At 27.1% G+C, this 12,183-nt stretch overlaps 1 long non-coding RNA gene across 1 annotated transcript; it reads right to left on the bottom strand.

The window, feature by feature from the left end:
- Positions 1-7,595: 7,595 nt before the first annotated feature.
- LOC126549122 (uncharacterized) lies at positions 7,596-9,041 on the bottom strand. Its single transcript, XR_007603294.1, has 3 exons — positions 8,880-9,041; positions 8,266-8,467; positions 7,596-7,773 (listed from the first exon to the last, which is right to left on the bottom strand). It is a non-coding gene; the product is annotated as an uncharacterized LOC126549122 (long non-coding RNA).
- Positions 9,042-12,183: the final 3,142 nt, after the last annotated feature.

Raw genomic sequence — 12,183 nt, 5'->3', positions numbered from 1 at the left:
GGGTGTACGCGTACAGGGTGTGGAAAAAGTTTGGAAACGGGACGAGCGAAGAATCGCGCCAATGCAAACCCTACAAACACCCTGTGCCATATTATTATATGCGTATTATTGTACGTCTATATACGACTTGTGTATACACACACTGCGGCGTACAATAATAATAATAATGATAATGTTGTCGTCCGACACGACGATGTACCCTCGCGTGGGACGACTATAAGCGCAAAATTTTGTAAATAACGCACCGCAGCAGCAGTGGTGCACTCGTCGTGATATACGATGGCGTGAGACTCGATTCGACGGATATCGACGCATATTATTATAATATACGCGTCGTGACAATAAGACGAATAAGACGTACACATTATTATATTATTATACGTTTATGCTGCATATTGCATTATTATTTTATGTAACCTATATATTGTGTAGGTATATGGTAGGTATAGGTACGACGTGTTGTGAACTGTGGTATTGATAGCTATATGATATTTTACGTATTTTGTACGAGCGCGATATTAAATCGTATTATATTATGTTATGTTATCTATTGAAGATGTGAATTCTCGTCTGTGTGTCGAGCTCGTGTGGACTACAACTGTAGTCGCGTTCGACGGAGATTAGAAAATTCGACGCGCTCGCCGGAAATTCGTTTATGATATCGTTCCAGTACGAACGCATAAACGTCGCCGGCAGCTTCTATAATATATTATGCACTACATTTGTACTTACATATTTTGTATGCTCCATAATATAGAAAATAAGGTAATTTTCAATGGTACGACCCACTTCAACCGGCTTTCGAATACACTTGCAGTAGAACTGGCGAGTGTTTAGCAACGAGCGTGTTATAAATACTATGATATGTATGCAAATTATTGTAATCGACTTTCTGGATATTTTATAAGTAATTATAATACGATTAATCTAAGCTGTTTTTTTTTTTAATAATATATATATATATACAATCCACAATTATAATAGCAGAATATAGGCCAATTTTATAGTTACAAAAAATAAAAATATATTATTACATGAATACCTTCACGAGCGAGAAGAAGCAACCCGGCAAACAGTAGCATCTCTGAGAATCTACACTTTAAACTTTAATCGTATATATTTTTTTATACATTTTCAGTATAATGAAATTTATCACTATTAATAATGATTATTTGATAAAAAAGCCGAAAGTTATTTATTAAAAAAAAAAATTATTATTATTTATTTGGAAAATCAAAACATACACGAACGACAAAAGTGACTCCTCACTTGGTAAGATACAAGGCCCCAAGTCTGAGGTCGGTCATTAATTAACGATCTAGAACAGGGTTTCCCAACCTTTTTACCACTACAAACCACTTCGATAACATTTTATAGATTGTGGAGCATCTTAGTTTTAAGAAATCTAGGAAGACCTTTTTTTTCACTATTTAAAAAAATATATTCTAGATCCTAGAATGTTTAGTACTGAATTTTGCCTAATTTAGCCTAATTTGGCTAGCTTTAAAACTAAAATAAGTGTGGTTATAGACGTCAGCCATTAACACCCCAATGTATGCTATCAGCTACATAATTATCAATAAACAATAATTTAAAAAAAGGCGATCAAGTGGTTAGGTTATAACACTCTGATATAGGTATAGATTCTATACTATAGAAGATGTGTATCGAGGTGAACTCGGACATACAGTACCTAAGTCACACAATTTGTCAAAATGACATCAACTTGCCTGTGTTCTTTAATAGCCTCCATAGCCATATGTTAAAATGATAGATTTGATAATAAATCGTAATTTTACTCCTGAATTTTTGATTTCTTAAATATTTAAACTTAAGACAACATTTTTTATTAGACCAACGTTCAACTTCTATTATAATTATTGTAAACCAAACTTGTGGAAAATCGTGTATTAAATTTTTAATTATTTAAGTACATATCTCAAATGTTTTATAGATTTTTAAATACAAAATAATTTGCAAATATTCATGATTTTGACAATATTTAAACTTCAAACGCTAATAAAAAAAAAATGTGCCCATATTATATTCTTATAATTTTTGGATCACAATGAGAATATATTACGCATTAATATAATACACGACACCCACATCAGATTTATAACCGACATTTACAAATTGTACACTTGTGCTTATTCGGCCAAACGTCTTGTTATTGTGTGGAAATTTAATTTATAAAAACGTTTTGCAATATTTGGTAATACAAAATGAGTAAAAAAAAAAAACTTGCATTTACATTGAGGAAATGAAAAATTGTTTATTTTAATGTTAATTGAAAATAGGTGTATACATTTATTGATATTTACCCTAAAACTTGTTATTTAACAAATAGTTAACTGCAAGTCAACATTTAACAGGTCGTATCAACTTATAAATATTAACCATATAGTTCTCCAACAACATTTACCGAGATCATGTTATAAATTTATAATACATATATATTAATGAGAACCATACGAGTGGGCGATTTTTGATGGATTTTTTGATGATGTATGTAATAATAATATATACGCACAGGAGGGGAGTGGTTCACCCCCTCTCACTTGTTTTTTTTCACCGTATAATAACGTGAAGATGTTTTTATAAAACACGCACTTATATATTTATTAATAAAATAGCCCACTTCAGTGGGTGTGTACTACAGAAATCACTGTGGCAAGAGACACATATTATATACATGATTGGCGTACTGATGTCTGGTAGTAAGTAGCAGCCACAATATAGGACTCTAGTGACAATATGATATATATTGTATTATATCTTAATAATAATAATAGTATTATACCTGTATATATATATACTGGAAACGTCAGCTAACATGATGTATAGATGCACTGAACAGTATATAATAAATTGACCACCATAACATTACGATTCCAATAAGGTATTATTGGTAGTTGATCTCGATGCAAGTATACATACATATTATAAATTATTGAAATACACAATAACAACATTGAAACACAAAAATACAAAACTGTTTCGCATAATTTATTTTTATTTTTATATAGTTTTACAATAAACTCGGCTCTCTTTGCTCCCCGTTCTAAACATTAACTAAGACTTTTTTGTTATTTATTTTTGGTAAACTGGTCAATCGGCTAAATATAGGTAATCGATTGCAAAACCCGTTTTTAAAATTGATTAATTAATATTCTTTATTAAAATCACAAAAAATATTTGTACTCACTACACGTGTTTGAAATCGTGTATTTGTAGCAAATATATAATTCTGCTTACCAAACATCTATTATAATGAGATAATGATAATGACACAATTATTTATAATATGCAATATACTACATCATGTATATGTGTGCTTTACACATAGATCTTAATATACTACTAGACAAGCAATGAGCTTATGGAATTACTCGTACGAACACTACGAACGGTTAAAACGTAGTATAGGTTTTTTATATTATCTATTTGAACTATTATTAATGATTTATTAATTATTTTATTAATTACCAAATGTCACAATTTATTGTTACAAAAATATTTCTAATATACATATGCACGCCTGTCGCCCAAAACGGCTTACATTATTGCGAAATTTTGTTACGCTGTTCGTAATGCCGTTATCTACAGTTCCTGTCGACTATATAGTAGTTTAAAGTATACACACAACAAACTACAACCGTCTACCGTTTCTAGACAAGAAGGTCAGGAACAATAAAAAAAAACTATAAAATTACCGCATAACCGCAAACTCGGTTACACACATCGTCTTCACTGCATAAACGGGTTCGTATTATAATTTAAAACCTATATTTTATTTTATGCAATGTATGTACAATGTAAATAATATAAATTACATAAATACATTCATTATTTATAGTATACATTTTGTGTGTCAAACCGATACTAAGAAACTACCGGATTGCAAGCTGTGCAAAAAAGGCCCGAAAACCAGTCGACCGGAGGTTATATTTTTATTATTATTATTATTAATAATAATACATCCAACGACCTTTTATATGGGCGTCAGTACGTTATAATAATATAACACGAAACGTGTGGACATGATAATTCATATATATTTATTATACAAACTTATAATTTATTTATCGATTCAACAACACGCAACTATCACAAGCTGACAGGTAACCCACAAATATTATAACTAAAGAATCTATAATATATTATACATTATACATACGTCGGTCTATCCTGTAAAAATATTTAAGAACAATTTCAGATTATTAAGGTATAATAAGATATATCTGACTGAACCGAACATAACGAACCGACATAAAACCAGTGGCGTATTTAGGAATTTGTTATGGAGAGGGTCCAGAGAATTTTCATAATACAGATCTGTTAATATATTATATAAATTAGACGTTTAGATATGTATTTATGGAGCCAAGGGGGGTCTGGACCCCATGGACCCCCCCCCCCCGTAAATACGCCTCTGCATAAAACTACCCCTATAAACTATTCATATAAAATAAAAATTGATGAACATAATAATACATAACCATTTATTAATAGAGTGTTAACGTGAAATTATATCATTAAACAACTATACAACTGTATAATTTAAATGGATTGTAATTTTTTTTTAAATAACAAACTGCCTATCTAGTTATTACGTCGTGAACGCATATTCAATAATAAGACATCTTAATATAATATTGTTCGATTATTAAAATAATTTATGTTTAATAAAAATATGTTTTTATTTTGTTTATTTTGTATTTCATAGGTACAGTAGTATTTGATTAAGTAACGACTAAATAATGAACACTAATTTGATAAATTTTACAGTTTGTAAGTAGAAAAACTCAAATAATCCAATCATGTATTATAAGCCTGAAATAAGAACTGATAACTCAATATCGTATGTGGTGAGATAAGTTTCTGTTCAATTCCAATTATAACATTAAAATAGTATAAAGTTTTTATCGTTTATAAATGCCTCTATTTCGTATTTAACTACGATATGGTATAATATGGTATATCGTACAATTTTATCTATAGAATTCTTGATCATTCGCTATGAATATCGAATATGGTTTATTATACGACTTAAGTAGGTTCTCGTAGTCTTACCTGACTAGGTATATTTACTGATCATCGTTGTTAAAAAAAATAAAAAACCTATTCGGACGACGATGCCATTAAGCCATTGTATACGTTTCCGGTGTTAAAATGAAATTGTTCAACTATATAATGTCCATTATTTAGTACATACTACATAGTAGTATAGGTAGATAGTATAGTACTCTGAATTCATATTTTTCTGTGAACTGTTGACTTGGGTATTATTATTTGAATACAAAAATACTATCATTCTTTTGCTAAAGTAAATAAATAGTTTGTATTTTGTTTTATAATGGATTTTTTAAATAAACTATTTTAAAAATGCAATGTTCATTAAACTATAATTAAAAATTATTATAATTTGAATCGATATTTGCATATTGGTAATTTTAATATTACACTATTACTGTAGAAATATTTTCTATAAAGAGTTCTTAGAGTGAATTTTATTTTCTACTAAGTATTAACCAAATTGGTTTTACTACTTAAACTTTAAAAGATCATAACATATACCTATAATATATAACCCGTGAGATTGGCCACCCAATGTAAATATTTTGAATCCAAATTTTGTCAAAAATTTGTAAGTCATTTGTAAGTTTATGTAAGCACAGATTGGAAATTTGTAAGTTCAGCTGTTTTCGATTATCCACAAAAGCTTAAATCACGGCCAACTTCCGCGAAACTTAGTCGTTTCATCACTTCAAAGTTTTTAACCATGCCAAATTGTTCTGCACAATTTGTAAGTATTTGTACGCAATAATTTAAAATTTGTATTTCGTCCCCTCCCCTATTTATCCCCAGAAAGAAGTTGACCGTGCTTTATTAAGCTTTTTGAACTATTTTCAAATTTAAGCTATAAAAAGAAAAGTTATTATGTATTTCTAACTACAAACTTAATTGAAAACTTTAATAACTACCAACTAGATTCATTATCCTACCAGATAATATTAGGTATATGCTGAAGTTGAAAATCTAAAAAGCAAAATAATTCATCTTATTCGCTCCGCTCAGCATATAAAATAAGTTATCATCTAAATCACCTCAATACTGTTAATGGTGGTTTGTTATTGGATGTTATGTTATACTAATTGGTAATTTTTTTTATAAATAAATTATATTCTAAAAATTCTACCTACGGGAAATATCGATCATATATACTGTTCAATTTCAGATGGGTGGAAGAAAATGCAACTACGATAAGCTAGAGTTGGTAGAGGTTCTGAAGTTGTTTAAAACCGAAATATTAAATGCTTTTATTCTTAATGCTTTTAAATGTTTGTTATTAATAATCACGTTTGATTATCATTACTTTCTCCTGATGATAATTCTTCAATGAAAACTGACTGGTCACATACAATGTTTAAAATTCTTTCGACACAACTGGAAACTATATTTGGATGTTCAAAAAACATTCGTTAAATGTATCTGAGTCTAGATGCTACTTTAATTGTCAAGGATACTGTAAAGAATGTAAAGCAACAGTTGATTTAAGATGTATTAACCATTAACTAACCAAAAATTAACGAACCAGTACAATTTTTTTATTAGTTGAACAATTTAAATGAATAAAAAGCATTCTAATATAATGAAACGACCTTTGTCAGGAATAAAAAAAAATAACGTTTCAAAGAAGTTATGTGATGGAAAATGGCAGTGAATTGGAGAAGAGAACACGTATCTGAAAATTTAAACAATCGTAAACTTTATTCGTTGGACGTTTTTTTTCCCCAATGCTCGTCAATTTTCAAATATTTCAGCCGGATTTTTAGATTCTATATCAATACAATTTTCATTTTTTTCAATCAAATCTATTATATTGCCTTCATTTTTTCAATTTTTTTTTTACAGTCAATATATCATAATAATTAATGTAGTGTATAAATAGTAATAACTATTTTTAAATAAATGTATATACATATTTATATATTATTTGACATTGAATACACATATAATTTTACGTGGTTTTTATAACTACAATTTTTTAGATAAATAAATGTGTTTTTTTACATACATTTACTTTTTTCATACATATGAATAAAATGCAAATAAAAATTGAAAAAAAACTGTTGATGGACGATTTCACAAATCTAAATAACACATATATTGTCTGAAATCCTGAATCCGAGTTTACGTAGGTATCTATATAATTTATTCGAATCACGAAAAATAAAAACAATGAAAAAACCACAAAAAAAAAAATACTAAAGGAGAAAAAATTTAATTTGTATATTTTTTATTAGATATTAGTTATAATTACAAATTAAATTATAATTATTCTTACCTAAATTATGTGTATTTTTTTTTATTACATAACAACTCCTATTTTTTTTTTGTGTTGTGAAATTTTAAGGTTCCTAGTTCCTACTATAGGTATAGTTTGTTCTTTTGTGTGTAAAAATGATTGACGTCTTATATCTTTAAATATACATTTAAATACCTACCATTTGAAAACCAAAATTTGTCAAGAATATTTTGTGTAATGATAAAAAAGAATTGGGCATCAGTAAAAATAACAAGAGTATGAGTAATTTTTTTAAGAATTTTTTTTTATTTTATCATGACGTGTATAATAATAATTTATAATGATTTAATATTTAAAAATATACAACATTTTTTTTTCAACCAAATTAATAAATTTGTTAACATATTGTGAAAATTGTAAACATCGTTTGGCATGAAGTCGTATTCTTCTGTAAGATATATCTGTAAACAAAAACCGTATTTATGTAAACTTATATTAGGTAGGTACACATAGTATATTTTAATTTGTGTGTATAAAAATAAAACTAATCCAACTATAATAATTTGTTTTTTTAATATTCTAAACAAGAGCAACAAATAGCTGTGTAAAATATACCAATGCATATCAACTACAGAAACCAAACAACGAAAAAAAAATGATTAAATGACAATTTATTTTTTTTTTTAAATTCTAAAGTAATATGATTAATAATGCGTTCTACTCCTAATGTACATAAAAAATCAATATAATTACTTATAACATGATATAGGTATAAACTATAATTGCTAATAGTATAATATGAACGTATATCTTAAAGTTAAAGAAGTAGTAATTTTATAAACGTAATATCTATTATATTATTACAAAAATCATTACAAGTAGATGATTTAAGCAGTTTTATGGATATGCGATGTATAGTATTAAATTATTTTTTTTCGTTTAAATATACTCACCGATTGGAAAAGAGAAGAACATTGGCAGTGTGACTTAACGGCGCAAAAGGTATGGGTAAGCACCAAATCTGTAGTTGTAAGTCAAGGGGTAGGTGTATCCGTATGGGTGGTAATAGGAAGTAACAACCGGAGCTGCTGGGTAGATGAATTGGGCGGCAGCGGAACCAATACAAGCCAGAGCGACGGCTACCAAGAAAAAGATCTAAAAGAGAGAACACATCATAAAGCTTATTATTTCCGTTAAATACATGTAATAACTAATAACTAATAAGTTTGTTTATAACTCACGCATACATAATATACATTCATTCTATAATATCTATAGTACTTATATAATATAGTTATATAGGAATAGAAGCTACTAGATTTAAGTATATTATACAAAATGGCAACCTGAACATACACGTTACATGAAGTTTATAACATAATATTATAAACTATAAACTCGTATTTTAAATCTTCTATTCTTCATTGCCTCATACAATCCATAACTATATATCAAGTACATATTTGTTATTATAAATAACTTATAAGCTTCAGAAACGTGTATTTCGCAAAAATAAAATGTTGTATGCTTAAAAATTATAATTCGTATTTATATATTTTATACTTACGACGAGCTTTCCGGACATGTTGACGTTTGTGGTGATTTTTATTTTTTGAATTGTTGAGTACTGCGGACCGTTTTAAGCGATCAAGTGTGGTGCTGATTGCGTTGTGCTGGATCTGTAAAACTTCAGCCGTATTTATACTCGCACACCGAAGTTTGTTTTGCAGGGGACGAGTAGCTATGAATAAAGAAGATCACCTCGATATTGAAATTGCGTATTTTGAAAAACAAACGACAAACCAGACCTCGAATAGTAAATGACATTATTTCGATAGAAAAAATATATTTCGTACGATGATGTTATTATTCTATATTTATATTTTATAATATCTATATAGGTAAATTATCTCGTATAGTTATGCGCTTACAATCGTCTCAAAACAAAATATAATTGAAAAATATTGCGCAATAATAAATTTCTATTGTCTGAAGATCATATATTATCTACATCTCTATAGATATATGTCCTATATCTGTATTCTACATTATCTATTTTCAGACATTATTTACACTCCAGTTTTTGTTAATTTTGTCGGCTATGTACAAAATACCAACAATTATGCTACCCATTCAAGTATCAATGAAATAGATATATATTTTAAGTTAAACAGTGGTCTATACTTAATGAGATCTACATATATTCACGGGCAAATGGTTTTTATATTATGGTAACATTTTGTACATTTAAGATTATCCTTAGTCCTTAAGCACTTAAACAATATAATATATTCGAACACATTTTCCGGAATCATATAATAATATCTTAAGCTTTCAATTCTCACCCTTGACCTAACACTGATTAAAACACTAATCAATTTCATTATTATCTAAAACCATTTCTTGAAAACAAAAAGCGTATCACAAACCAAATCATAATTTATGTTTTTAATTGACTTTTAATTAGTTCACTATACATTCATTGTTCAATTATCATAACTATGTGTACATACTACATAGTTTATGTTTTAAGTTGAATATGAGTGCTTAACCATGAAAGTTTTTAAATAATTAAATAAAGCATACGATAAAATTGCAATACACGGGAAACTTATATATGCTATGTACCTACATTATACATCTACGTACATTATACAAAAAATTCCAAAATATTATTCGGTAGAAATTATCAAAAAAAAATCAACAATAAAATGTAATGCACTATGCACTAACTATAATATTAATTACAGATTTAAACTATAAAAAAAACTAAACGATTTGAACAAGAACATTGTCATGCTGTTAATAAGATTTTAATAGAAGTCCTAACAATCAAATATGATATTAAAGATTGTTCACTTCAGATTTGTAATAATCCAGGACAACATTTTGATAAAAACAAACAAAATGTATCAAAAAAAAAAATATATATTAATTAAATTACCTTCTAAAGTGTCGATAAAAAAGCAGTATTCGTAATCAAAGAACCATTTTAAACCCGATAAAACCGAAAAGTTAAAAAAAACATTCCTAAAAGTATTTACCATGATTATTATGTATAATTTTTTTAAATAAAACTTTTTATATAGAAAATTACATCGTAGATAGAATAAATAATAATATATGTGAAGAGTTTCAATTCACTGTAAATACTAAATAATATTTTTTGAAGGATTATGTTTAGTATACATCATAATACTATTAATACTACATATAATATGTACATTGTGCGTCATATTATTTTTACTATGGTCTTGAGAAATTGGATATATTGCGGTAATGAGCGATTTTTATTAAAAGAAAATGGTCCAAAATTAAATGAACATATAATATAGATTAGAATTTAGAACAGTTAGCAAATGATAATACCTGGTTATTGATGGTAATTTTAGTTTAGCGCCCGAAAATGTTTTACAACTTTATGTTATTCGAATTCAAATAAATAATATTTATAATACACCAGTGTTTTGTTTACTTCAGCAAAAACTCAAATTACTTATGAAGATGTTTAACATAATTTTCAATGAGTGTAACTACCGTGAATTTACACCCCGACTCATTGTACTTTAATGTTGACTTTGAAAGTTCACAATGCTGCTAAAAAAGTTTTTGGTGAACGCGTTTTAATTTGAGAGTTAATTTATTATTTATCTCAAAACACTTATAGAAAAGTACAAAACCTGAGCTTATGTAAACGATATAAAGAGGACAAAAATTTCCAAGTTATAGGTTAGGTAATGGATGCATTGACTTTTACCTTAAAACGAGTTAGTGAAAGAAAGGATGAGATATTTAAAACAAAATTATCTCAAAAGAATCGAGTAAAAGACCTACTACAGTATTTTTATAAAGATTATGTTTGAGGTATATTTAAGAAAGTTAAAAGAACAAACAATTTAATTTTAAGAAAAACACTACTATTGTTTGTATGAGAGACATGGAACGTTAATTTAACAACTCTATCAACAAATCCGCACAGAACTAACAATGATTGTTAAGACTGAAACAATAGATTTTCCCATCTCGTTGATACCTAATAAATATCATAGTATTTGGAAATAATTACTAACATAATGTGTCAATAAGCTAGCAAGGATAGGGCAAGAATAGTATTGACTGAATCGGAAAGATTAATCAGAAATAAACAAAATCCGGTAAAAAGATATTGGAAATCCAATTGAACAGCTTAATATTTTATGTTTACATTTGATTAGATTGAATTAGATATTTCTAATTTCCTAAAGAAAATAAGAAATATATCTTTTATAATCGAATAAAATAATACATTTTTATTTTTAAAATAAATAATTTTTCTTTTATAAAACATATTTAGAGACATACTCGATATCTAAACATAATATACAGCAGAATGGTACTCTCTTTTCTATCTTTTTTTATTATTATGATTTATATCATTTCTTTATTTCCAATTGCCTTAAATCTTATAAATTCTTAAAAAATATAACGACATGAAATTAATAAAATGAGTTTAGTCTAAAAAAATGTTAAGCAATTGTTAGAAATAATTGATATCTTATAATCTAAATTATATATATATCTAAAATTGTTACTTTAAAATATTTTTTTTAAGGGTAAAATCAAGAGTTAAAAATTTGTGACACTCAGTTTTCTATACAAAAATTTTTCCTAGATTATTGAATACCTGTATTAACCAATGTTAACTTAAATAATTACAGTATTAATTACTTATTAATACCCAAACATTTGTTTTTTTTTTTAAGTATAAAAAATATTTTTCTATCTTTGTTCTAAATAGTACTGATAGCATCATTTAATTGCACTATATAGTATACACAATGACAATGTAGTATGCTAGACATTTACAGTTACATATAGCATTGTAAAAATCG

The sequence above is a fragment of the Aphis gossypii genome, chromosome 1 (assembly GCF_020184175.1).
Source record: "Aphis gossypii isolate Hap1 chromosome 1, ASM2018417v2, whole genome shotgun sequence".
In the NCBI taxonomy this organism is placed as follows: Eukaryota; Metazoa; Arthropoda; class Insecta; order Hemiptera; family Aphididae; genus Aphis; species Aphis gossypii.
The sequence above is the reverse complement of the archived record's forward strand: the minus strand, read 5'-3'. Positions and strand labels throughout refer to the sequence as shown.